The sequence below is a fragment of the Perognathus longimembris genome, chromosome 21 (assembly GCF_023159225.1).
Source record: "Perognathus longimembris pacificus isolate PPM17 chromosome 21, ASM2315922v1, whole genome shotgun sequence".
Taxonomy (NCBI): Eukaryota; Metazoa; Chordata; class Mammalia; order Rodentia; family Heteromyidae; genus Perognathus; species Perognathus longimembris.
The window spans coordinates 10,389,948-10,414,698 of record NC_063181.1 but is presented as its reverse complement, the minus strand read 5'-3'; the positions used below and the strand labels follow the sequence as shown (position 1 = coordinate 10,414,698).

The following is a 24,751-nucleotide window of genomic DNA, read 5'->3' as shown; positions in this document are numbered from 1 at the left end:
GCTAAGTGAAGCAATCCATCCACAAAACACAACCTAGTGTGTGATGTTACTTACATGAAACTCTAGAAAGAACTGTTAATACCCAAGGTCAGAAAGAGGGGGAGTGGTTGACTTCAAAGGGATACGAAAGAAATTTTAGGATGCTAGAAATGTTGTGCCTTAAATGTTGTTAATGGTATCTAATACCTGGATTTGGGTGATAGTTTCAGGTATATATTGTACACATATGTTAAAACTAATCTTTTTCTATACTTTAATGACACATGTGGGCTTACTAGGTATCAAATACCCTCCTTTAAAGCTATAAAAAGTATTGAGTAAAGAGACAATCAACAATTAGAACGGGAAAAAAGATCTAAAGTAGTTAACTTCGTGAGTAATTAAGACAGCTGTTGGATAAAAAGCTACAGTATAAAATAAGCTAAAGTAGACACATAATAAGAGACTACCAAAAAAAAAAAAGAATTCTAATTTGGGGGCGCTCAAGAGGTTTTACAATTATAGACAAGTCTTTTAAGTGCCAAGTACTATGCCTAGAAATTACACAACCACCACCCTAACACACAAAATAAAGTTCTTATTTTCTTAAGACTTTGGCATTTCATATAATTTCACCAAAGGAATCCAGGAAGTGGGTACAGTCACGATGCTCCATTTTGCAGAGGAGAATCAAGATCTTCCCACCTCCACTTCACACATAGTTAAGGTTACAGGTGTGAGTCACTGCACCTGGTCCATGATTGAAATTAAACTTGACTCCTCTGCCAGAACTACTGTTCAGCAATAGAGCACTTGCCTTGTATGTACCAGGCCTTGGAGCTGGGTTCAATCCACAACATTCAAACATTATAAAGGTAAAAATGAACACTCGAACGAGGTTATCTATTACCATGTGCTGACTCATGCCTCTGATAGCTTAAAGAGAACAGCTACCAGCTACACTTCTAAGTCTAAAAGCTAGTCGTTTGCATTGTAGCAACAGAAAAGGCTGGCACCAGCAAGACATGGAGGGAAAAGAAGATCTGGAACTGGCTTTGGTCATGTACTTACTTGTGATGGTAAACAGGGATGAGCCCTTTCTCCTTGGGTCTGTCACCTCTTTGGGAAACTTAAGGATTCAGACTACTACATTTATAAGACTCCTCCCAGCCTTGCAATTCTTCTGGTCCTGTCTAGGGGATATATTTCCTGCATTTGCAACTCAGGTTAAAAATTCTCTGTGAAGCCAGGCATGACAATATACATCTATAGTCCTAGCTTTCAGGAGACTGAAGGAATTCAAGAGTTCAAGGCAAGCCTAGATTACATAGGAAAACCTTATCTAAAAAAAATTTGTTAGAAGTGTGACTCAAGTGACAAAACTTATCTAGCAATAACTAGGTCTTCACTTCAAACCCTACTGTCATTAAAAAAAAAAATAGTCCTCTGTAAGATGAATGCATTTTGGCTACCAAATTTCCTCCATTCCCCCAAACACCTGGGTGCCTCCTATGGTTAGCATCATCACGCATCATTTTTCAAAAATCCTGTATTCTCAAGAAACCCCCCAACGAGGGCCCAAGGGAAAGGATAAGGTCCTCATTCAGGGACTTCCAAGTTCTCCTGTTCAGTCTGAAGATCTTTGATCACTTCAAAACTACTCAATTTCCTAAAAATCTCCCTTATTCCCTAACAGCAATTTGAGTTACCATCTGAGAGGTGGAATGCAGGATACTAGCTGATAGGCTGGGTAGTTACAGGTAGAAAAATGGAGACTGGAACAAAGGTCCTCATGGGGGGGGCAGTTAGTGACACAGCACAAAACACCTCCCTTCTTCCTATCCCAAGGTGTGGGTTCCATGACTGACACATGCCAAGGCAGAAGGCAAGCCCGCTCACTCTGTCCTCCTGCTTTGAGGTGGGGAGAGCCATTCAGAAAGGTCCCCTGCAGGGTGTGGCCACTGCTTAGCCAATCAAAGCAAAGATGCACGCCCCCAAGAAGGAGGGAAATAGGGAGTCTATATCTGGCACAGGCTCAAAGAGATAGTGATACCCAACTCTGGGTTTCCCCTCTCCTCAGTCTTTCCTTTCTTCCCTTTGGCTTTCAAATAAACTTACACTGTGTACTTGAAAAACAAATAAACAAGCAAAGATCACTCAAGGGTTGACTAGCCTTTCGGGGAGTGAAGAAGAGTCCGGACCCCCTTCAGAGATCACCCCTTGCTCCCTGCCCAGCTGCAGCCATCTAGATGGGAACTTAGGATGTGGTGTCTACCTTCATCAGATTCCATTTGTTCTCAGTCTTCTTGAGTGTCTAAAGTGACTGTTTTTGCACTAAACTCTCTCTCTCTCTCTCTATCTCTCTCTCCCCCACTATCTCCCCTCCCCCCTTCCCCTTTGGTGCCAGTACTGGGGCTTGGACTCAGGGTGATGTTCTTCCACTTGAGCCACAGCCCCATTTCAGGCTTTCTGTTGGTTAATGGAAGATAAGAATCTCAGGGACATTTCTTCCTTGGCAGGCTTGGAACCTTAATCCTCAAATCTCAGCCTCCCCAGTAGCTAGGATTATAGGAGTGAGTTCTTTTTCTCAAGGCTAGTGTTCTAACACTGTGAGCCACAGCATCACTTCTGGTTTTCTGGTAGTCAATTGAAGACAAGAGTGTCACAGTCGTTTGTCTCTAGGCTGGCTTCGAACCGTGATCCTGGGATCTCCATCTCCTAGGTAGCTTGGATTACAGGCATGAGCCACGGAAGCCTGGTTTTTGTTTTTTCTCTTTGAGTGAATATAGATTTTGTTACTCTTTGGCTGGTGAAAAAAAACACATGAAGAACTAAATAAGACTATTGTAAAACATCATTTTGCCATCTAGAAAGCCTTCCACTCTGCTTTGTCATGGAAGAACTATGGGAAAACAGCTGGAAGGAGCTTGCTCACCATCCTTAACAATAACTCATGAATTTTCATCCCCTATTTTGAGGTTTTAGCCAAACTGAAAATTATTTCTGAGAAAAGCACTTCTTACATGTGATAACTACTTTCACAATGCATGAGTCAGTCAGTCATGAAGATTAGCAGGAATACAGTATATTTTTCTATTAGCTCCCCTATATATTTGCCTTCATGTTTTATATACTGTTTCACGAATATGCTTTTCTATCTCACAATGTATAATTCAGGGTTTTTCTTTGATTTTACAGACTCATTATTAAGCAGTCATAATGCTCCTATTACTATCATGAACCAAAATAAAGTAAAACAAAATAGAGATCACTCACTTCCTCCCATAAAACCAGAGGTTTGCAGAATTCACTTCTAACCTTTATCACTGCACAAATACAGGTTTTACAAGCTTGCATTCAATATGGACACACTAGTTTCTCATTTCTTGCTTGACTTCTCCACATGTCTACGAAGTCCATATATCTGTCACTTGAAATAGAGCAATATATCCCCTGTGTCCCTAAAATACAGTTTAATTAGCCACCACTCAGCTCGTTGTTTCCACACATTATTATAACCCAGTCATGCATTTTTAAATGAATAAATTTCGTGTTTCCTTTTTGAGCTATTTTTCCCCAGGCTATGATCTACAAACGTGAGATCAACAGTTTAAAAACCATAATCAGCTCTGTGATTCTTATTACAAATGGCCAGCTGGCTCTCCAAAAATGGCACTAGCAATTTGCAGTGTCACCAGTAAATGAGAGCAAATCTGTTTCTTCTACCTTTTCTCTTCACAGTCTCTTTGGCACTGCGATTTCTGGGCTCTATTTATTTTTGGATGATTAAGAAAAGAAGATGAGAAGTCTTTTAGTTCTTTGCATCTGTCACATGATTGTGTGATACTCTTTCTGAATATTTATATATATATTTATATGCATGTCTCTGAGTGTGTATATGTGTGTGTGTGTATACCCTGATAGCTCACACCTGCGATTCTAGTTACCTAGGAGGTTGAGATCTGAGAATCAAGGTTCAAAGCAGCCTAAGCAGAAAAGTCTGTGAGACTCTTATTTCCAATGAAGTGGAGTTGTGGCTCAATTGGTAGAGTGCCAGCTTGGAGCAAAATAAATAAAGGCCAAGGAAGAGCAGAGACACTGAATTCAAGCCCCAGTACCACCATTACCACAACAAAAAGATTAAATACATAAAAATAAAAATTAGTTTGGTGCTAGTGGCTGGCTCATGCCTATAATCCTGACTACTCAAAAGTCTGAGATGTGAGGAGGATCAGGGCTTGAACCCAGCCTGGGCAAGAAATAAGATTTTATTCAATTATAAGTTTGATTGTCTCAGGTGTTTGCTACAGTGGCAGAAAGCTGATACCAGGGACCCATGATGAGATCAATTAGAAGGTCAATATAAGGAAACCTTGCATAATACATGCCCGCCCCACATCAGGTAAAAACTTACTAGGTCAACACCACTGTCATACAATAAAGGGATTTCCTAGGGCTGGGAAAAATAACTCTGTTTTCGAATTTAAAGGATTAGTTTTTTTTAAGGTACCCTGGGATATGAGTATTGGATTTTTTTAAAGGCAGTAATGGCCTGCGAGGTTTCAACTGTCCCTGGGTGTTCCTTCTAAGGTTTGCCCAAAGTCATCAGAAGGAGCAAAGGTCTTTCAACCAGTGGGTGTGGACCATGCTAGCCCCAAGTCTGTCAGAAGAATCTTAGGACAGAAAGCACCCAATAAGATACCACATTAACTGAGGGAAAAATAATCTATTTTTCTAACAGAAAAATCTGAATAAACAATAGACACTTCCTACTTTAAAATGTTGTAAACAAAGCCAGGCTTCAGTGGCTCATGTATATAATCCTAGGTAATCAAGAAGCTGAGAGATGAAGATCTCGGTTCAAAGCCTTAAGAATCTTATCTCCAATTAACCACTTAAAACCCCGAAGCAGTGCTGTGGCTCAAAGTGGAAGAGTACTAGCCTTGAGTAAAAGAGCTCAGGGACTGTTCCAGGCCCTGAGTTCAAGCCCCATGGCTGAAAGAAAAAAAAAATGTTGAAAGCAATCTGTGAAAAGATGGAAGCCTAGCCTAGGTGGTTTTTATGGAAATGATAAAAGAACAATGAGTCTGAGTTCTAGGAAAACTGTAATAGAGAAATGAACAATAACAACAACAAAAATAAAACTGATGTGTTTAAGTCTGGGTCACCTGCTAAACTCCACCCTAGATTCTCAAGAAAGCCAGCAATTACAGTAACAAAACTTGTATTCCTCTGTTTGTTTGTTTTTTTATTAGCCTCAATTTTTACCTGTTCTTCTGGGCATGCAATGTACCTTAATCAGAATCACCCCCTTCATCACTCCTTTCAGCCTCTCCCTTCCCCTCCAACAACAAAACTTCTATCTCAAGTCCATGATGGGCTATAAATGTTTAACAACCTCTGTCCAGAAAAAGAAAACATACGTGGGTATCTGTAGTTATGTATATATGCTTACTATCAATTTTATTGATTTAAGCAATGCATAGTACACAGTTTGCAAATAATAAAACATAACATCTCCATCTTAGATCTTAGTAGCCAACTGATCATGTTAATTTTTGCAAAATTATTTTATAGAAAACTTATGGTTGAAATTAATAAGCAAATACACTTGAGCACATATACATGCTAATATTTTCTGTTGAGATTAAATGATGTATCATTCGCTACCTATGGCAAAAGGGACTTTGCTACATCCAATAGTTATTTCTGAATATTAGAATATGTTCCCACACATCTGTGTTCTTCTAATGTCATACTGTAGACAGGAGCCACTATTAACTTTAAAATTCAGTCGTCTTCATCAATTTAAGTCTAGACAACATCACAATAAATCATATCCGATATGTAGTCAATGCTCCCAGGAAGTCAATAGCCCATTGTGGCCAATTTCAAGGTACAATATGATCACCAATTAGTAAGAGACACTCGAGACCACTCCCACATGTATGCACACCACCTGTCATTGTTGACCACTTATACATCCCTCCACATCCCTTCATCCAGATCAATGGTACAGACGCAGCCTAGTTTCCTACACCTGACAAAACACAGACACGCTTCTTTTGTTCAGGGATTCTAAAATATCCATGTTTGGATGCTGAGATGTCTGTAACTTCAAGGATTATCTTTATTAAAATTGGGTACCATTTCAAAAGAAGATCTCATCTAGTGCTATGTTTGAAGTAGTTCTTAGAGGCTCATAGAAATAATCACCAAATCTTCATATATTTTGTAATATAATGGTTAAATACAGCATTGTTTAAAAATAAATCACATAAGCTTGCATTTAAATAAATATTTTACCCCAAAATATTAAATATTTAGGATTCATCATTTCTTATGTATGCCACTTACAAATTATTCAAAATAAGTTACATATATAAGTTTGGGAGGAAGATAAATGGAGCTAAAGTAATGTAAAGCCAAAGCATTTCCCAAGAAGTGTGGTGAAGGTTCTAGTTTATATTAGCCTTTAGTAAATTGAGTGGTGTGTCCTCTCTAAACTAATCCTGATAGAACATGATAGAGTATAATGTGCAACCAAACAGAGGAAAGAAATTGAAAAAGGTTTAAAAAGTGAAATACTTGAAAATGAAATTATGGGTAAAAATAAATACAGGGGAGACAGGTAGAAATTAAATAGTAAAATATGAGATTAAAATGATTATCTATAATCTTATGCATGGCAAACAGACATAGGTATTCTAATTTCAAGACAAAGACCAGAACACTAAATAATACAATTTAACCATGGTATACTTAACACACATATCCTAAACAATGATACAGTACTGTTGCGATATCCAAATAGTTGATATGCTATATCTTATTTAAAAATTTTTTCACCATCTGTCAAATACTCTTAGAGTCTACATTCCATATCTTCTTCCACTTCTATTCCTCATGATCCTTTTTCTCCAGGGAAAAATCCACAAAAAATATTTCAGGCTAAAATCTACCTAAATTCATACAGGTAGGTCTCCTCACAGCTGCCTATTGAACTGCTTACATGTTTTCATGTAAATATTATTTATATTTCATGCAAATCATAAAGAATTTAGAATATTATAAAAGTATAATTCCCAAAAGGTTTAAGTTTTGCAAAACAACCAACAGCATATTGGGAGTACTTACTGCTAACTGTGGCAACACCCACCTGTAAACGTCAGTGCATTCAAACAACAGTTTTAATTCTGTCTTGAATCACAGTCTAACACATTAATTAGTTGAGTTTGAAGTCCTCTCCATTGATGATTCGGATAATCAGGCTGCTTTCATCTCCTGTTTTCACCATCTTTTTACTTCACTGACATCAGGGTATCTAGCCAACAGAAGTAGGGAAGCACAGGAAGAAAGCTAATCAAAGACTGTACCACCACAGCTTGGAAATGACAAGCCTCAATTTGACTTACATCTTCTTGGCTAGAACTAATCTTGTGACCCTGCCTAGGGTCTGGGAGGTTCAGGTGCTTTCCAATGCATGGGAGGGGTGGAAGGTTCCACATTAACAGGTTCAGGCCGCAGTGGAAAATATTTTAATGTCTGCCACTGCTGAAATGATCAGGTAATTAGAACCGGGTCTACAAAGTTTGTGTCCATATTAAAAACATACAGAAATTTTTGTTCACCATTATTCTTTAAAGCTTACAGTGTAACAACTAGTTCTAAAACATGTACCTGGTATCAGGTGTTATAAGAAATCTAGAGACGATCTAAAATACACAGGGAGATATATGCAAATATGATATCATTTTATATAAGCATCTACAGAAGTAGGTATCTGAGGATGATCGCAGGGAATACTGAAGGATGACGAGACAGTTATCCCTGGGACCAGGAGCGAAGGGAAATGGCCTGTGACACAGTCCCTACCTCAGAGAGATACCAAACTTCACAGTCTATTAGGGAGCAGGAGAAGAAAGGCAGCAGCAAACAGTGATTGGGGTTCCAAGTTTAAAGTTAAGCACTGTACACATACTGTGTTTAAACACAAAGAAAACTTTTGCAACAGATTCCTTGATCCCCATCATAAGTCACACACAAGGAAACGGAAGCGCAGAGACACTAAACAAATGAACAATGAAAGTCAGGCATTACAACCTGAAGGCTGCAGGGAAACCTGTACTTGACCACGTTCCTTCTGGCTTAGAGCCACAAAATTCTAAACAATCTCTTCAAATAAATGAGAAAATGTTGGGAACGAGTAAGGTCCAGCAGGCTTCTAAATGTCTCATGGCAAATTGAAAGTCCTACAGAACAAGGAATTAGGAGGCCAAGGACACTAATCAACATTCAGTCAACAACCTGAGTAACGGAACTAACTACTCACCTCACACCACAGAATCGATTCTAAAGAGATTGTGTTTGCTCTATGGTGGAATCTGGGAATCAGCCTAAAAACATCATTAAGGCCCCCCTCCTCCTTTTTTGGAGAATTATTAACTGAAAAAAACCCATAAAAATAAAAGAATGAAAAAAAGCAACATTTCAAATAATAGGTAAACCAAACTAGATATTTTGTAGCTATTTATAAGCACTGTGTAAAATTTATATAAAAATGTAAAGAAACCAAAATATCTAAGAAGAGAATAGAAATAGAAACATAATGCCTAGTTTAAAACTTACTATCTTAAAATAGCCAAGACAGTGTGATATTGCAGAGGGTAGGACATATATAGATCAACGAAACTAATTAAAGGACTTAGCAATTTGCCTTGCTTTGCATAAACATGGTCAGCGAGTTTTTTGACAAAGACATAAGAGCAGGTAAGTGAGGAATGTACTGTTTGGTACAAATGGTGTTGGGACAACTCGATCTCTATAAGGAAAATATTTGAAATTGAAACCTAACACTTCTAGCAAAAACTTAATCAAAATGATCCCCATAGAATATGTGAAACTTTAAGGAAAAAATACAGGAAAAATCCTTGTGACCATCTAACCTAAAGAACATTCAATAAGTGAAAGTCTTTGACACAAAAGATCCTAAGAATAGAATGAAAAGTCAAGTAATGGGAAGGGAGATAATATTTGAAAATCTCATATTAGACAAAGGACTTGTGTTCCTAGAAGATAGAATTTTCTAAACTGATTAGTAAGGAAATCAACAATTATGTTTTAAGAATTGGCTAAAAGCTGGGCACTGGTGGCTCATGCCTGTTATCCTAGCTACTTAGGAGGCTGGGTTATGGAAGATCATGGTTTAAAGACATCTTAGGCAGAAAAGTCTAGAAGACTCCATCTCCAATTAACTAGCAAAATGTCAGACTGGAGGGACGGCTCAAGTGGTAGAGCTGGCCCTCTACCACTGACAGTGAATAAACCTGAATTCAAGCCCTGATAGTGGTACACATGCACACACAGGAGTGCAACAACTGGCAAAACCTCATTGAGATCTACTGTTCAGATAATGGTTTTGTACCAAGGTCAACATCTTGATTTTAATGACATACACTAATTATGTTAGATGCTTTCACTGGAGAACGCTGGGAAGTATGCTGGGGACATGGGAACTTTTTGTAGTACTTATTTTTGTTGTTGTTGTTCTGTCTTGGGCCTTGAACTCAGGGCCTGGGCACTGTCCCTGAGCTCTTTTCCTTAATGCTTGTTCATTACCACTTTGAGTCACAACATCACTTCTGGTTTCCTAGTGGTTAATTGGACATAAGAGTCTCACAAACTTTTGTGCCCAGGCTGGCTTTGAACTGTGATCCTCAGATCATAGCCCCTTGAATATCTAGGATTACAGGCTTGATTTCCCAGCTCTGGGCGTCTTCACAGAAGTCTAAAACTCCCCTTGGGCAGAGAACTTTGAATATAACAATACATGAACTCCTTAGATCTTTGCAATAGACCATGGGTTCAGCATATTTGACAGATGATATCCAAGGTGCAGAAAATGTAGGTAATATAGGCTAGACAGCATTGCAGGGGTAAGCATTATATTCAGGAGTCCACTTCCAGGCTCCTAGTCTTACCTAGGAAGCAATGCTTTTTTTGAGTCAGTGTTTTAGGAGGCAGCCTAGCATGGCCTGGAGCGCGCCTCATCTTCCTGTCTCCCAAGTGCTAGGATTATAGGCATGTACCACCACACATGGCTAAGAGCATTATTAAAAACAAAAAAAAAAGGCAAGACAAAGAAAACTAGGAATGGAATAAAAAAAAGGTGAGAAAGAAAAAGAACAAAAAGTTGAATAAACTGAAAGAAGCATGAAAACTAGCAGCTGATCTTTCTGGCACATTCTGTATCATCCATCTGTCCCTTAGGAAACCCCACAAGAAGCATTTTGATTAGCAAACTTGCATTTCTAAAGGACAGGGGCTGGGGCTGGAGAGAGGTAAGGACCCTTTTCAAAGGCATATTAATCAGCTCCTTTTGCATAGGTTAGGGTAATTCTGTTACTTAATCAAGAGAAAGTCAGTGAGGATGTTTGGTTAGTAACTCCTGTGATGACTTTTGAAAGTATGTCCCAGGATGCTGATAAAGGAACGAGTTGAAAGAAGAGAATCAGATTAAAGGCTCAAGTCTTTAATCCTAGACACTCAGGAGGCTGAGATCTGACAGTCACAGTTCAAAGCCAGCCAGAGCAGGAAAGTCCATGAGACTCTTATCTCCAATTAACTACCACAAAGCTGGAAGTGCCACTGTGGCTCAAAGGGTAGAACACTAGCCTTGAGCACAAAAGCTCAGGGACAGCACTCAAGCCCTGAGTTCAAGTCCCAGAACCAGGAAAAAAGAATAAGAGAGTTAGCTTGAATATATATATATATACATATATATATATATACATATGTATGTATATATATATATATATCCATCTAGGCAGAGAAAAAAGTAGATGATTAGACTCTTTTATTTTTTGAGACATTGAGGGAAGGAAGGAAAGTGGTAGCTTCTTTCTACTCCAAATTGAACCAGAAGGGAAGGTAAGTCATGTGTGCCAGGGAGCCCAGACTGCTCTTTATACATGCTATCTATTTCAACCCTCAGATCCTCACAAGCTCAATGGAACCTGAGCTTCAGAAAAGCAATGCCTATCCAACACCACTCAGCTGCCCAGAGCTGGAAATGGCATATTCAAAACCAGGCTGATCTACTGTCACAGGGCAGATCTTCCAGCCTGCTCTCCATACTATTAAACTTAAGGCTATTAAAACTGTCTACTGACATAAAACGGAATCAGACAATTAGAGTTCCTTCCAGCTGTAAAAACGTGTGTGTCTTCTAATGCTATTGACCTGATTTTACATTAGCTCCTCTTCCCATCACTCTGTGAAGCCCTTCTTTTCAGAACTCAATTTGCTCCAGAAAGTTAACCTGATGCTTCTACATTTCATTCTCCTCTGAGCATCCCTCCGGGGGATGACAAATTGAATTAGAAGAAAGGAAAAGAGGAAGAGGAAGTGCATGCCTCCCATCATATGGAGTTGCCTGGCAGCCAGGCATAGAATTAAAATTGCATTGGAGTGGAGAGACTCAGGGAGTTGGGACTCTCCAACCTTCCACTTTGGGGGCAACTATGAATAAGGCTGCTATAAACATTTACAATCCGGTTTTTGTTCAGACAGGTTTCCAACTTATTTGGATAAATAACAAGGCTCACGATCACTGGCTTGTACACTCTGACCATGCTGAGTCTTGTAGGAAATTGCCAAACTGTCGTTCTAAGTGGCTGCACCATTTTGTATTTGCACTGGCGCTCACTGAGAGTTCCAGTTGCTCCATAGTGCTGAGAGCATTTGGTGATATTAATTTTGGATTTTGGCCATCTGACAAGTGTCATAGTATTGTGGTGTTTCAACCTCAGTGTATCTCTTCTGAGGCACATGGACCAACTGTGTAAAGCAAATCTACAAACACTGCCAGGATCTGGCAAATAATTGTCATTCTCGAAAATCCCACCCATCCAAGTCTCTGCTGAAAGAAAAGCATTATGGAAAACAAGCTATTTCTATTGCTGAAGGCATGACTGGTACTGGAAATAGTACCCATCGCTAGCTACCCAAAGGCATTCTTACTATTTCTGGGTTTGACATTGTCCTACCAAGCTTTTCTCAGGTTTAAACAAACACTCATGCTAGTCCGAAGTTATTGGAATCATTTCTAGGAAACTAATGAGCCCGGCCATGGCTCCTCTAAGATATTCCCTACCACTCTTCATGGAAACTGGATCAGAGAATAATTAGGGGAGCAATGTTTTTTGTGTTTTTTTGTCATGTATTTTTACACCTGCTGTGGCTTAAATGTTCAAACAGTGAAAGATATTTTCTTCCTATTTTTTGAAACTGCATTTCACACCTGCAAGTTTACACAATAATTTTCATGCCCATTAACTCTGCAAAGATTGAGGCAATAAAGTGCAAAAACATTTTCTTGAAATCACCAAATTCCTCATTTTTTTTTTTTGCAAATGTGAACTTTTCCACCATATGACTTTTTGTCTCTGAAACTTTATCAAAAGTCACATCTACCTTGAAAAAAATTGCTGGCAAGAATCTGAAATTGTAAATGGACCATTTTATGTCCCCATACTTAGCAAGCAAGATCAGACCCTATAAAACAAGAGCTTTCTCTCAACTGCATACCTGCTGTTTATGGCACCTCCTCAAATGCCTTGGAAGTGGTCCATAATTAGCTGCCTGGAAGCTTTGCCAAACCAAATGGCAAAGCGTTTAAGAGCAGCATCAAAAAAGAAAAAAAAATTATTTGCCAAGAATAAGCATAACATTTGGAATACCCTTGCTTTGTTTCTAATCATGCATTTTGTAGAGCACACACAATAAATTCTGGTCTTTTTTTTCTTCTTCTTCTTTTCTTTTTTCTGTTAGTCCTGGGATTTGAACCCAAGGATTCATGCTTACTAGGCAGGCACTGCACCAATGAGCTTCCAGCCCTTTTTGACACAGGTTATTTTTGAAATAGGATCTCAATTCCTGCCTAGGTCCATGCCTGGACTACAATCTGACTATATTAGCCTTTCATCCTAACTAGGATGACCGGCACATACCACCACTCTGAGTATAGCTTTAGGCATACTTGTACTGTTATCATCCCAATCTGAGTCTCCTGAAAAGCTATGGTTACAAATGTGAGCCACCTTGAATGTGTTTACCATCCTTTCTTTAGCACCTTGCTACTTGATAAATATACAACTCTGATCCACACAAAATACATAATATTTTCTAGCACCATAGTAAGGGCTAAATACAAAGGAAGGAAGGAAGGGAGGGAGGGAGGGAGGGAGGGAGGGAGGGAGGGAGGGAGGGAGGAAGGAAGGAAGGAAGGAAGGAAGGAAGGAAGGAAGGAAGGAAGGAAGGAAGGAAGGAAGGAATTCTTACTCTTCAGGACTATGTCACCTTGTGGTTAAACAAGAGGTGCCAGATGTAATTAATTCAGATGTCACATTAGAGTTGCTCTCTAATCCTGCGTGGCTATCATACTTACAAAAAGATAGTGTTAGTCTGCTTTCCATTACTGCAACTTACACAAAGGAAAAGTTTTCTTTGGGTCACCCTTTTGGAGGTTTTACTATATGGTCATGCAAACCCTACTGCTTTCAGGCCCGTGATAAGTCAGGTCAAAGTCATCGGTTGCATTACTTTAAGCTTGTGAAAGGATCTTATGGCAGTGGAAGCTTGTGGTAGAAGAGACTGCTCATTTCTTAGAAGCCAGAAGAAGGGAGAAGTGGAAGGTGATGACAAGATACAGAACCCAATAGCATGCTCCAAGGAGCCACTCCACTCCACTAGGTCCCATGTCCTAACATTCCATCACTCCCCATAGCCCATCAGATTAGGAACCCACCTATAGCTTAGTCCATTAGTGACATCAGAGCCCTCATGAGCCAATTACTGCTGCCTCAGGACCAAGCACTTCAGAGCTAAACCAATAGCATCATCTCCCAATAGAGTCACTCTGGAGACTAAATGGGCTTTTGAGAGATATTTCATATCCAATCTCTAGCAAAGATGATGTCCGAACATGATGATGATGATGATGTAGCAAAATACTGGAGAAATACAGTTGTAAGCAAAAGAGGACCAAGAGCCCTTGGGCACCACAGATTACAAGCAACACTTTTCAGACAGACTTCTGAACAGCTTTGAGATATATATATATATATATATATATATATATATATATATATATATATATATATATATATTTTTTTTTTTTTTTTTTTTTTTTGCCAGTCCTGGGCCTTGGACTCAGGGCCTGAGCACTGTCCCTGGCTTCCTTTTGCTCAAGGCTAGCACTCTGCCACTTGAGTCACAGCGCCACTTCTGGCCATTTTCTGTATATGTGGTGCTGGAGAATCGAACCCAGGGCTTCAAGTATACGAGGCAAGCGCTCTTGCCACTAGGCCATATCCCAGCCCTATATATTTTTTTTTATTAGCTTTAAGTAGTTCTACTATACTAAGCAATGAATATGGGAGCTTTTATAAGCTCATCAGAATTATTGAGACAATTGTTTTGAATACATCATTTATCATTTATTCAAGAAATTGATGAGTTACTTTGTGTCCTTTATGTCTTTTCAAACAGCAGGAAACTGTTCTACCTTTAAAGGCTCTAGGAAATCCACACTAACCTTTTATTTTCCACACAAAAGCATTTAGCCTCTCAATCTAGAGTTAGTGATTTTAGTATTTAATAATAGCAGCAATGATTCATTTTTTATTTGCCATATGCAGTTGGTAAGATTTTGTATTTTGCTATTTTTCATTCCAGTTTATGACAATATTCCCTCTTTTTAATGATAATGTCATAAGACTAATTTTCCCTTCTGTTAAGTCTTGATTATTTCACCCACAGGCTGATACTTGAAATAAAAGCATTTAAAACTTAATGTTAGGAGAACAGTTATGTGATCAAATGCATTGATGGAAAAATAAGCCTACAGATACTGTTAATATTACTCCATGCAAATTAGGTATAATGTAGCACATAAAGATAGGAGCTTTTCTTCAGGGCTGATCTAATTTGCAAAACTGAGCTTCAGTTTTACAAAGGTAATAAGTAATAAGTAAGATAATAGGAATCAGTTGACTGCTGCTCTTTCAGGACTGACATCAAACCATCTTTTCCATCTGCAGGAAAAGTGACAGCCTAAGGATTATACTTGTTTTGTGAGATTCCATTCTAAGTTAGCTAGACCACCTTGCTCTTTCTATTTTTTGGCTACATTATTTCTTAATTGTCACATAGCAATGTGATGCACATAGTAAATTAACACACAATGTGATGCTTCCATTCATGTATACATCTGTGCACTAAATCCATACTAAAAACAAGTAATACAATTAAAAATGGGCTAGCGATCTGAAGACACCTCATCTAAAAATGATGTACAGATGGTCAATAGGTATATGAAAAAAAGGGCTTGTGTTTCCTAAGTATTAGGGAAAGGCAAGATCAAAGACACATGAAATATTTATTCCCTTACTCCTGTTTCAATGGATCTTGTGGGAAGGTAAATTGAAATTTAAAATTAGTATCAAATGCTGGCAAAGATGCGGAGAAAGGGGAACTCTCATACACTGATGGTGGGAAGGTAAAAATAGTGTAGCCACTATGGAAAACACTATGGAGACTCCACGAAAACATAAAAATAGACCTGCTATGTGAACCAGCCATTATACTTCTCGGTGTATATTTGAAGGAAATGAAATGAGCATTTGGAGTGACATCAGTACTCTCCTGTTTGTTGCAGCACTATGTTACGATAAGCAATACATGGAATCAACAACCTGAGTGTCCATCAATGCATGATTAAAGGAAATTAGATATAAATACACAAACAATGGAATACTATTCAGCTATAGAAAAGGATGAGATTCTATTTTTTGTGACCTCATGGACAGAATGGAAGACATTATACCATGATAATTTTTAGCAAACATATCAGAACTGAGTGCCTGGTGCAGACATGAGTTAAAATTGGCAAGAGGACATTTATGCAGTCCCCTTCAAAGCTATCTACAGGTTGATCAGAGGTTAAGACAGATGAACAGATAGACAGATAAATGGGTACACAGAAACCAAAAGATGAGATTAGAGGAAATAGCTGTAGATCCAGCTCAAGAACTTTTGTCACTTCTAAGAGGAAGATTTAGATGCAAATACAGCAAAACCTTGACAATCAGTGAACTGAGCTGTCAACTCCTTGAGGACAAGGACCCACAGGTAAGACTCATCTTTGTCTTCTCAGCCCCATGCATGTGCCGATCTTCTCTGCCTAGAATTCCCCTCCTTTATTCAGCACCATTGTATCCACCTCACCCTCCAGGACTCAGCTTACAGGCCCACTGCTAAGGAAGGCCTCCTTTGCCCAGCCTCTGCTGCGCTCACTGACCAAAGAGCAGAACAAAGAATCAAAGCCAGAATAGTCAACCCAAGTAGCAACCCACTCCATAAATGCCCATTTATCTCTCTGTCCAATCTAACCTAGGTCCTCTTTTCTTTTTCTCCGTGCCCTGTAAAATCTTGAATCTCATGTGGCTCATTGTCCTAATTAATGACATCCTCAGAAGCACACCTACACATACCCAAAAATGGTTTCATAAAGTGAAGTAAAAAAAAAAGAGAGAAAAGCCAGAGAATTGGAAGGGGAACAATAGAAAAGAGAACAATACAGCAGAAAGGGGTACTTGAAATGCATTATAATCGATGGAAATCTAAATGCACAAAGGACGGGCCCATCCAGAATTGAAATAGTTGTATGAGATCTTGCAGAAAGTGGTTTTGTGTGGGAACTGAAAAGGACAGAGAGAAAGGAGATACCCGTGGAGAATGAGCTTCTTCAGGCCAAAGAGGTGTGGTGCCCCCATCTCTCACCATAATGAAAGGGCTGAACCAGACTTCTCAGATGATATTCTGTAAATCCACTAGATCATCATCATTCTTTACAGACCGCATTCGGATATAAGAGCACATCCGAAGACTTAGGTAACTCCCAAGGTCAGTTTCAACCACCACATATGTAATTTGCTAAAGGCTTTTAATACAATAAATGCCTAGATCCTGTGGCGTTTTCTCTTCCTGGTTTTTATGGCTCCCCAATAAAGAGGTTGTATCATAGTCATCTGTTTTCCAATCAGTCTTGCCTGTCTCTTTAGAGCTCAGAAAAGAAAAGTCTGGGAGTACATGTAAATGTTTTTTTTTTCCCTAGCTACTCTGGAAATATAAAATTAAAGAGGCCTGTTATTCAGCAATGAAAATGTTCTACTTAAGTGAAATCTCATTTTCAAGAGGCTCAACGGTGGAACAATCAACACCAGGCTTTATGTCCAGATAGAAGAAGAAAGGCCTAGTACACATAGGCTCTGGTTGAGAAGGGTTTCATGTTAACCTTGAGAGGTAAACATGCCCAAAGGATTGGGGTCACACAAAAATATGATGGCTGTTTTTCTTTCTAATTAATGGAAGTCTTAAACTTTTCCAATCTTACAATGTATTGCGCATTTAGCCACAGCCAGGAATGAAGCCTGGGGTAAGTTTGTAAAGCCGACAGCATTCTATATGCAGCAATGTGGTAGCAAACAGGATGAAAACAGTGGGTCCAGGGGCATGGCTCCCAGGTTCAACATGACTGATGAAGAGCCAGTGGAAAGAATTGGGGAGGACTAGGGAGGACTGATAGGGACAGAGATTCATAAAACCTGGAGACTTGGAGGCTAGGAGACACCCCAAGTAGGAGCCAAATACTGAGAAGTATGGCATTTTGGAAGGCAGGAAACTGGGGATGGTAATTTAATGTATTTTTTTTAATGTTTTTCTCTCTCCAGGGAAGAAGGCTGCCTTGCTTAATTAGGTCTCAGCCACCAGATCACTCTTTGATCCACAAAAAGGCAAAAATATCAAGAACGTTCTGAATTTAAAGTGACTTACCCATTTGTGTTGACTAGAAACCGTCTGCAGAACACTTTTAAGTATCTTTTCTTTACAATAGGATAAAAAAAAGAGGGAAAATAAAGGTGACAATAAATCCAATCAGAAACCTAACATCATCATCATCTAATGAAGAGATTATATCCAGCTATCTTTATGCTATAAATTGCATAGCATAGCCAGTGGCAGGGGAGATAAGGAAATGAATTGAGATCATTTGAAGGACTTCTTACACGAGAAGAAGTGTTCTCATAAGAACCTTGCAGCTAAGAAACTGTGCATGACTAGAGACAGCCACATAGTATATTAATTACCATATAAGAGCACTAGAATCATGTGATCCTAACGTGACGTGCCAGCCTGAGCTCAGCAATGTCGACAAGCACATTGGTGGTGGGAATCAAGACTAGAAAACCAGGTGGCCCAAAGTCCCTACCAATACCTTCACTATTCTTCCCCTCATGGAGATTGTATTTCTTAAGAAGGACATCTGTTCCCTTAAGAAAGACAGTGTTGCTTGCTTTATGAAGAGCGTGGGCTTTGAAAACAAACAGAAATTCCAGACCTTGCTTTGCCATGTATTAATTACGTAACCTTACACAAGTAACTTACTCTCTCTGGGCTTCACTTTTATGATTTGTAAAGCAGTAACTTATGGGGATCATTACGTAATGAGTCCACGTTGCCATTACTGTCATTCTAGACCAAGTTTTGGTTCTCTTCTCCTTCCAGCACAGGGAGGATGGCATTTCTCAGACCCTGTCTCTGGTGTGGTCTGTGTTTAGTTCTGACCAATAGGAGCAACGGTTTGCTGGATTACTTCCAGATCTGCAAAGGGAAATGTCCTCTTTCTGACCTAGATGGACAAGGCAGGGCCACAGGGAGGCCCAAGAAACCTCAAGTCACATTGTCCAGGTGGTAGTAGATGTTGGTCTAGTGGGTTGAGTCACTAAACCAGTGGCATGGTGACTACAGCACAGCCTAGTATATCCTGAGGTTATTCCTGAGGATGAGTGGAAATCAAATGACATCAGAACGTTCTTGATAGAGCAGCCTGTTCAGCCCATTTATAAACATCAGCTCCATCAGTATAATTGTTCAGTGTCTAAATCTGGGAACTAAGATCATAATCTCAGGATGCCAAATTTAGTCTCCATTCATCCCCTCAACAAGTGTGCACTGAGTTTCGATCATGTGTAAGGCACAGTGCCCGAGCTGAATAGGTGGCGTCGCATGCAGCAGAAGCATAGCTCCTATGACCTCAAAACAGAAGTGATCATTTTAAAAGCTGTCTACTTACAGCTGGGCACCAGTGGCTCACACCTGCAATCCTCGCAATTCAGAAGCTGAAATCTGCCTTCCTGGTTTGAAGCCAGCCCAGGCAGAGAAGTCTGAGAAACTCCATGACTCAAACACCGAGCCACAAGCAGGGTTGGAAGCAGGGATCAAGTAGCAAGAGTGCCAGCTGAGCAAGCAAGTCACGCAAGCAGGAGACCCTGAGTTCAAATCTCAGTACTACCAAAAGGAAATCGTTGCCCTTTCTGAGAGAGAGTGCAGACATACCATGTAGGGAGATATTCCAGCGACTTGGAAATGAGTAGAACTTAGCCCTGAGAAGGACTTGAGGTATTTATTATAGAACCCCTCGATGAAATCATGAGGCCCCCCAACTCTGCCGACACCCAGGGCTCACTAAACCACCCTGCCTGCCAAGGAGCATCTCTAGTGTTCAAAGATTTGGGGCAGGAAATTTCAAGGGTGCACAAGGTCTTTCGTTTCCATCAATAATATTTAATTGAGTACATAAGCATCAGTACCCATTGAGTACATAAGCATCAGTACCCAGCCTCCCCCCCCCCCCCGCATTGTATAGCACTTGCTAGCCATGGCAATGATGTAAAAGGAAATGTTGGTACTTTATAAAATTAATATACATTTACCCATTGATATGAATTACATACATACCTAAAATCACTAATGATTTTTTAAGTATATGGCTAAAGATTTACGTATATAACCTCACATGTTTAAATACGCCAGCTTTATAATATTGTTGTTTTCTCCTCAAGTCCCCAAACTCTACTTTTCCTAAACAAGAAATATTCCAAAGACTCTTTGGAGTTTCAGCTGCTGGAATCTTCTTGCCTGAACATCGAACTGATACAAAACACAGCCTCAGTGTGAGAGCCGAGAGTCTCTAACCCTGGCATACTTTCATTACTTCGATAGAATGGTGATATCTGGGGAGTATATACTTGGCCTCAGCACTTGAAATTAGTACCCAACTACATCAGAAAACCAACAGTATTAATTCTAAGCAGACTCGTGTAGAATTGAACAGCAAGGCACTGTAGCAGCTCTCCGTAGTTGATCTGTCACCTTCAAATCTAATTTACATTTCCAACAACTTTGCTTGAGAAGCTTTTCCATGAAATTTGGTTTTTGCCTGACTTGCCTACTATAAATTCAATTAAACCAAACTCTGAAAGGCTGTACACTCCTCTGGAATAATTCTATACTTGATTTTTTTTAAAAAAATGTCTCCATGACCTCTAGCAAACACCTTTTAAATTGCAGAAAGTCAGCTTAGGAGCTGAAGGCTTAAAGTTTAGTATTTCTATTCAGATTATTCAATGGCTCGATTCAATACCTGAACCCTTCTATTTCCCAAGACACTGGAGGGAAGCTTTGCTGGAACCTATTGGAGTTTGGACTCACCCAGTGAGACTTAAGCTTTGACAAGAGGCAAAATCATTACTGGCTAATCCTCCCCTCCCTCCTTCCTTCCCTCCCTCACTCTCTCCCTCCTTCTGGTGCAGTTATCAGGTCTTGTGGAGAAGGTGAATCTACCATGTTATCAGTACTAAAGACCAGGATCTCTCTTGGTCTGCTGGCAACCCTCTCTTCTTTAAATCCCTCCTTCCAATAAGACCTAATTTCTTCAGGGACTCAGAATGGCTCCTGTACCCAATGTCCCATGTCCATGCCCTGCATCCTGATATGTAGAGTCTAGCTTTTCTCCAGTGATAACAGACAGGGGTAACTGGGCGGTAGGTTTAAAAGCTGCCTCCGGGGCTGGGGATATAGCCTAGTGGCAAGAGTGCCTGCCTCGGATACACGAGGCCCTAGGTTCGATTCCCCAGCACCACATATACAGAAAACGGCCAGAAGCGGCGCTGTGGCTCAAGTGGCAGAGTGCTAGCCTTGAGCCGGAAGAAGCCAGGGACAGTGCTCAGGCCCTGAGTCCAAGGCCCAGGACTGGCCAAAAAAAAAAAAAAAAGCTGCCTCCAACTGGTTAGATGATAGCTCTGAAACACTGATTTACTGCTTGGAGCATGAGGCGGACCTGGGAGGATGTTACTCAGAGAGCCTTTCAAATGTTTCTGTGTGGAGAGTTGCTGACCAAACCAGCTCTAATGCTGGAATATGTTCATTAAAACAGAACGTCCACATGAATGGACTCGACCTCACCATGCACAAGTGGCTCACACTAGGAATCCCAGCATCTCGTGAGGCAGAGGTCAAGAGGATCATGGTTTAAGGCCAGCCTGGAAAAAAAAGGTCCACACATTTCCATCACAACCAAAAAGCCAGGAAATATAAGGAAGAAAGTGGAAAAAGAAAGAAATGAAACCTACAGGCCTTTACTGTTATCCTCTCATAAGATGACCTTAAATGCACTAACCATTAAGAACAAGAGTGGAAGTGATAACTATGTTTAACCTGTGGCCTCCAAGTCCTCTCTACTGACACCTGCACATTACCCTGGGTAAGCTTTCTGCAAAAGATCAGAGAAAAGCCAGGGATGGTGGCTCACACCGATAATCCCAGAACTCAGGATGCTAAGGCAGAAGGATCTTGATTTGGAGACCAGTCTTTGCTACATAGTAAGTGTGAAAACAACCTAAGCTGCCGAGAAAAATCCTGTCAACTATCCCCCGCTCTCCACCCACAAAAGAAAAGGCCCCCGAGAGATAAATATTTGAAGCACTGTGGACTGCGTACAGTCTAATTGCATCATTTTTATGGGTCTTAGAACCCTTTGAAAGTATGAAAGCCACTAGCATGAGGAGCATTCACTGGCAGCATCTGTCACCTGCACACCACTACCTTCATACGTCTTGGTGTCTAGCCAACAAAGTACAGTGGCCACAACCAGACAAAACTATTAAGATACAGACAACCAACAAGCATCTGTCATTTTTATATTCTTCCTATATTTGGGGGCTTTGTGCCTTTTCCACATTTCATAATAACTGATTTTCTTTTTTTCTTTGTGAACCTGAAAGAAAATGACGATAGGAAAAGAAATCTATGTTCATCAAGCCCAAACTCATTCTAAACCAGAATTACAGAGCCAACAATAATGCCTAGTATCTAATATTTTCTATAATTGATTTAAAATCGTTGTCGGTATCTTATGAGTGAGTATCTTACGAAGCTCATGTTTAAAAAAAGTAAGCCACCCATTAACATCCTGTGTAGATGTTAGCACAAAGTTGGTAGGAACAAGACACAGGTTTAAGAATAAAATTCAGTTCATAATTCGTGCAAACGTTCTGTAGGCAGCAAAGTATAAATTCACTTAAAGTAAAATAATCAATAGCCTTGATTTAGGAATCATTAGCCTGGAAGAGCAGAACAATGAAACGAATAAAGGCCTGTTCTTAGGGTGGCAAAAAGCAGGGAAACAGGAGCCACCAGCTACTTAATTCTAATACAATGAGCAAAGAAAAGGATGTACTGGGATTATTAATGAATCAAACAGGGAGAGATAAGTAGCTCTAGAGAGTATGATGTAAGAATATTAAGGTTTTGGACAGTAGGGAATAAATCAGATGCTCTCTAATTAAGACATGAAAGATACAATCCAATTATAGAAGATAATCAAAGTTGTAGCAAATACAAATTGAGGCACCAAATTGCTTGCAACAGATAATAGATAGGCTCAGGAGTTACATAGACGCCAAGTGGCATTCTACCCAGTTGAACCACTTACAAGCGGCATAAGATTCTTAACCTCCACAGTCTCTGTCTCCTTGGCTCTGGGTACCACTCTCCCTTTGCTGGCCAACTTGCAGAATCAGGATGTGGCACTGAAGTGAGGCTGCGATGGGTGGGAAGAGAATGTGGCAGTGCACATGGAGACTGACAGTGTAGGGCCCGCCCACCCGGATGCCTTGCAGCATTAAGAGGCGGTTCTAGCTGGCCCCACCTCCCAGCCTTGGGAACATGTGTAGCCAAGATGGCCCCTGGTGGTGAACCCGGAGGCGGCCCACATAGATGAAGGCCGCCCCTTAGGGAGGTCCCTCGGAGCTCCACCCTGATGGACAGCTCAGGCATCAAATCCCAGCCCATACGTAGGTGCCCGTACCCCTCCCCTTCCGCCGCCCTCCAGCCCCTTTAAAAGAACAGCTCATCGCCGCCATTAAACGAGTCTTAGCGCTGACTAGCTCCTGGACTGTATGTGTGTCCTCCGCCGAGAGGGGGGCTGGATGGCAGTCTGTCAGCCCTCATATCCTCTTCCTGGACCCGTCCGCGTGGGGTGTGCTATCCCGTCTCTCCTGCAGGACAGGAGAGCGCGGGAGGCTAAAAAACCCCGACAGACGGGGCCTGGGGTTCCTCAGGTGGTACAGGCCTGAGCTCCGTCCACCACTGTCCAATCCTCTTTGGCCACACAAAAGTAAGGAAGAAAGAATGAGAAAAGGGCAAGTAAGAGTCCCACCAGAGGAATAAGGAAGCTATGGCTGGCAGGAGGAAATCCGTTATAGACGATACAATAAGTCTTGTAAGTCAAAGAAAAGTAAAAAGAAATAAATTGGAATCCCAACAGATGTAGAGTAAAGCCTATTAAGCACTACTGTAAAAGGGATGTTGACCACCAAGAGGGAAGACAATTGGTGGCGACGAGAAGAATTAATGAAGGCTAAGATCAATATTACTCAGTAGCAAGATGAGAGAAAAGATAAGAAATACAAGACAAAATGTGTGTAAATTAAGAAGGCTGCTCAGTGAGCTTTGGAATCCTAAGAGAATTAGACAATGAACTTGGGCCGTGGAGAGGGAGAGGGGGATGGGTGGAGGGAAGGCAAAGTTCCAGCCAGGCTGATGAAAGATTCTGTGATCAGAGAAAAGCTAAAGGACAATCGTGACAATCTGTCAAGGAATTAAGCCTGGGTAGTAATAGAGATAATTTAAAGAGATGCTGAAAATCATTAGCAACATTAAAATTGATTGTAATTCCATGAAAGGTAATTGAACCAGGACTAATAGTGAGTCCCTATCTAAAAAAGACCATTGTGCAATGATGTCTATCTTCAGAGGCATTTTTGTTTTCAGCCACCACAACGAGGAGCCCTGAGTGTGAAGCTGGTTGTCCCCTTACTAGCCTGTACATGTCACTTAACATCTTTAACACTATTTCTTCGTCTACACAAAGGAATACGTAAATGGGACTTACTGATGTCATAATTAATTGACACGAAGACCTAGCACATGGTAAGAGTTATATAAGTCATAACTATAATGACACAAGCATCCATTGTGTTGAGAAGGCTCTAAAGAGAAGGTCTGGACACAACTCTTCAGTGTCTGTCAAGTTGCTAAGACTGACAAGTGACTCCCCTGTTGCTAAGTTCTGCTATGTTGTGGAGCTCCTCAGAGAACACGTGCACTGTCTCCATTGGTCCTCAAAGTATGGTAAGTGATGGACCACTGAGTCATTCAGCTTATTCTAAGCAGCTGTAAAAGTCCACCCAGGCAAGAACAAATCCCAAAATGTGCCTCACAAGCCCACAATGGCCGAACATCACATTACCGGCCATCTTCGAGGTCAGGTACTGGGGTTGAGAGAAGCCCATCACCAGCGCTGCCTTTT

General features: G+C 40.4%; 1 protein-coding gene across 3 annotated transcripts in view; it reads right to left on the bottom strand.

The window, feature by feature from the left end:
* Positions 1-24,751, bottom strand: part of Csgalnact1 (chondroitin sulfate N-acetylgalactosaminyltransferase 1) — a 211,257-nt gene that overhangs the window by 116,445 nt on the left and 70,061 nt on the right. For all 3 annotated transcript variants that reach the window (XM_048330335.1, XM_048330336.1, XM_048330337.1), the window contains exon 2: positions 7,139-7,303. The gene's annotated coding sequence lies outside the window, so the exon portion shown is untranslated. The remainder of the gene's footprint in view (positions 1-7,138; positions 7,304-24,751) is intronic.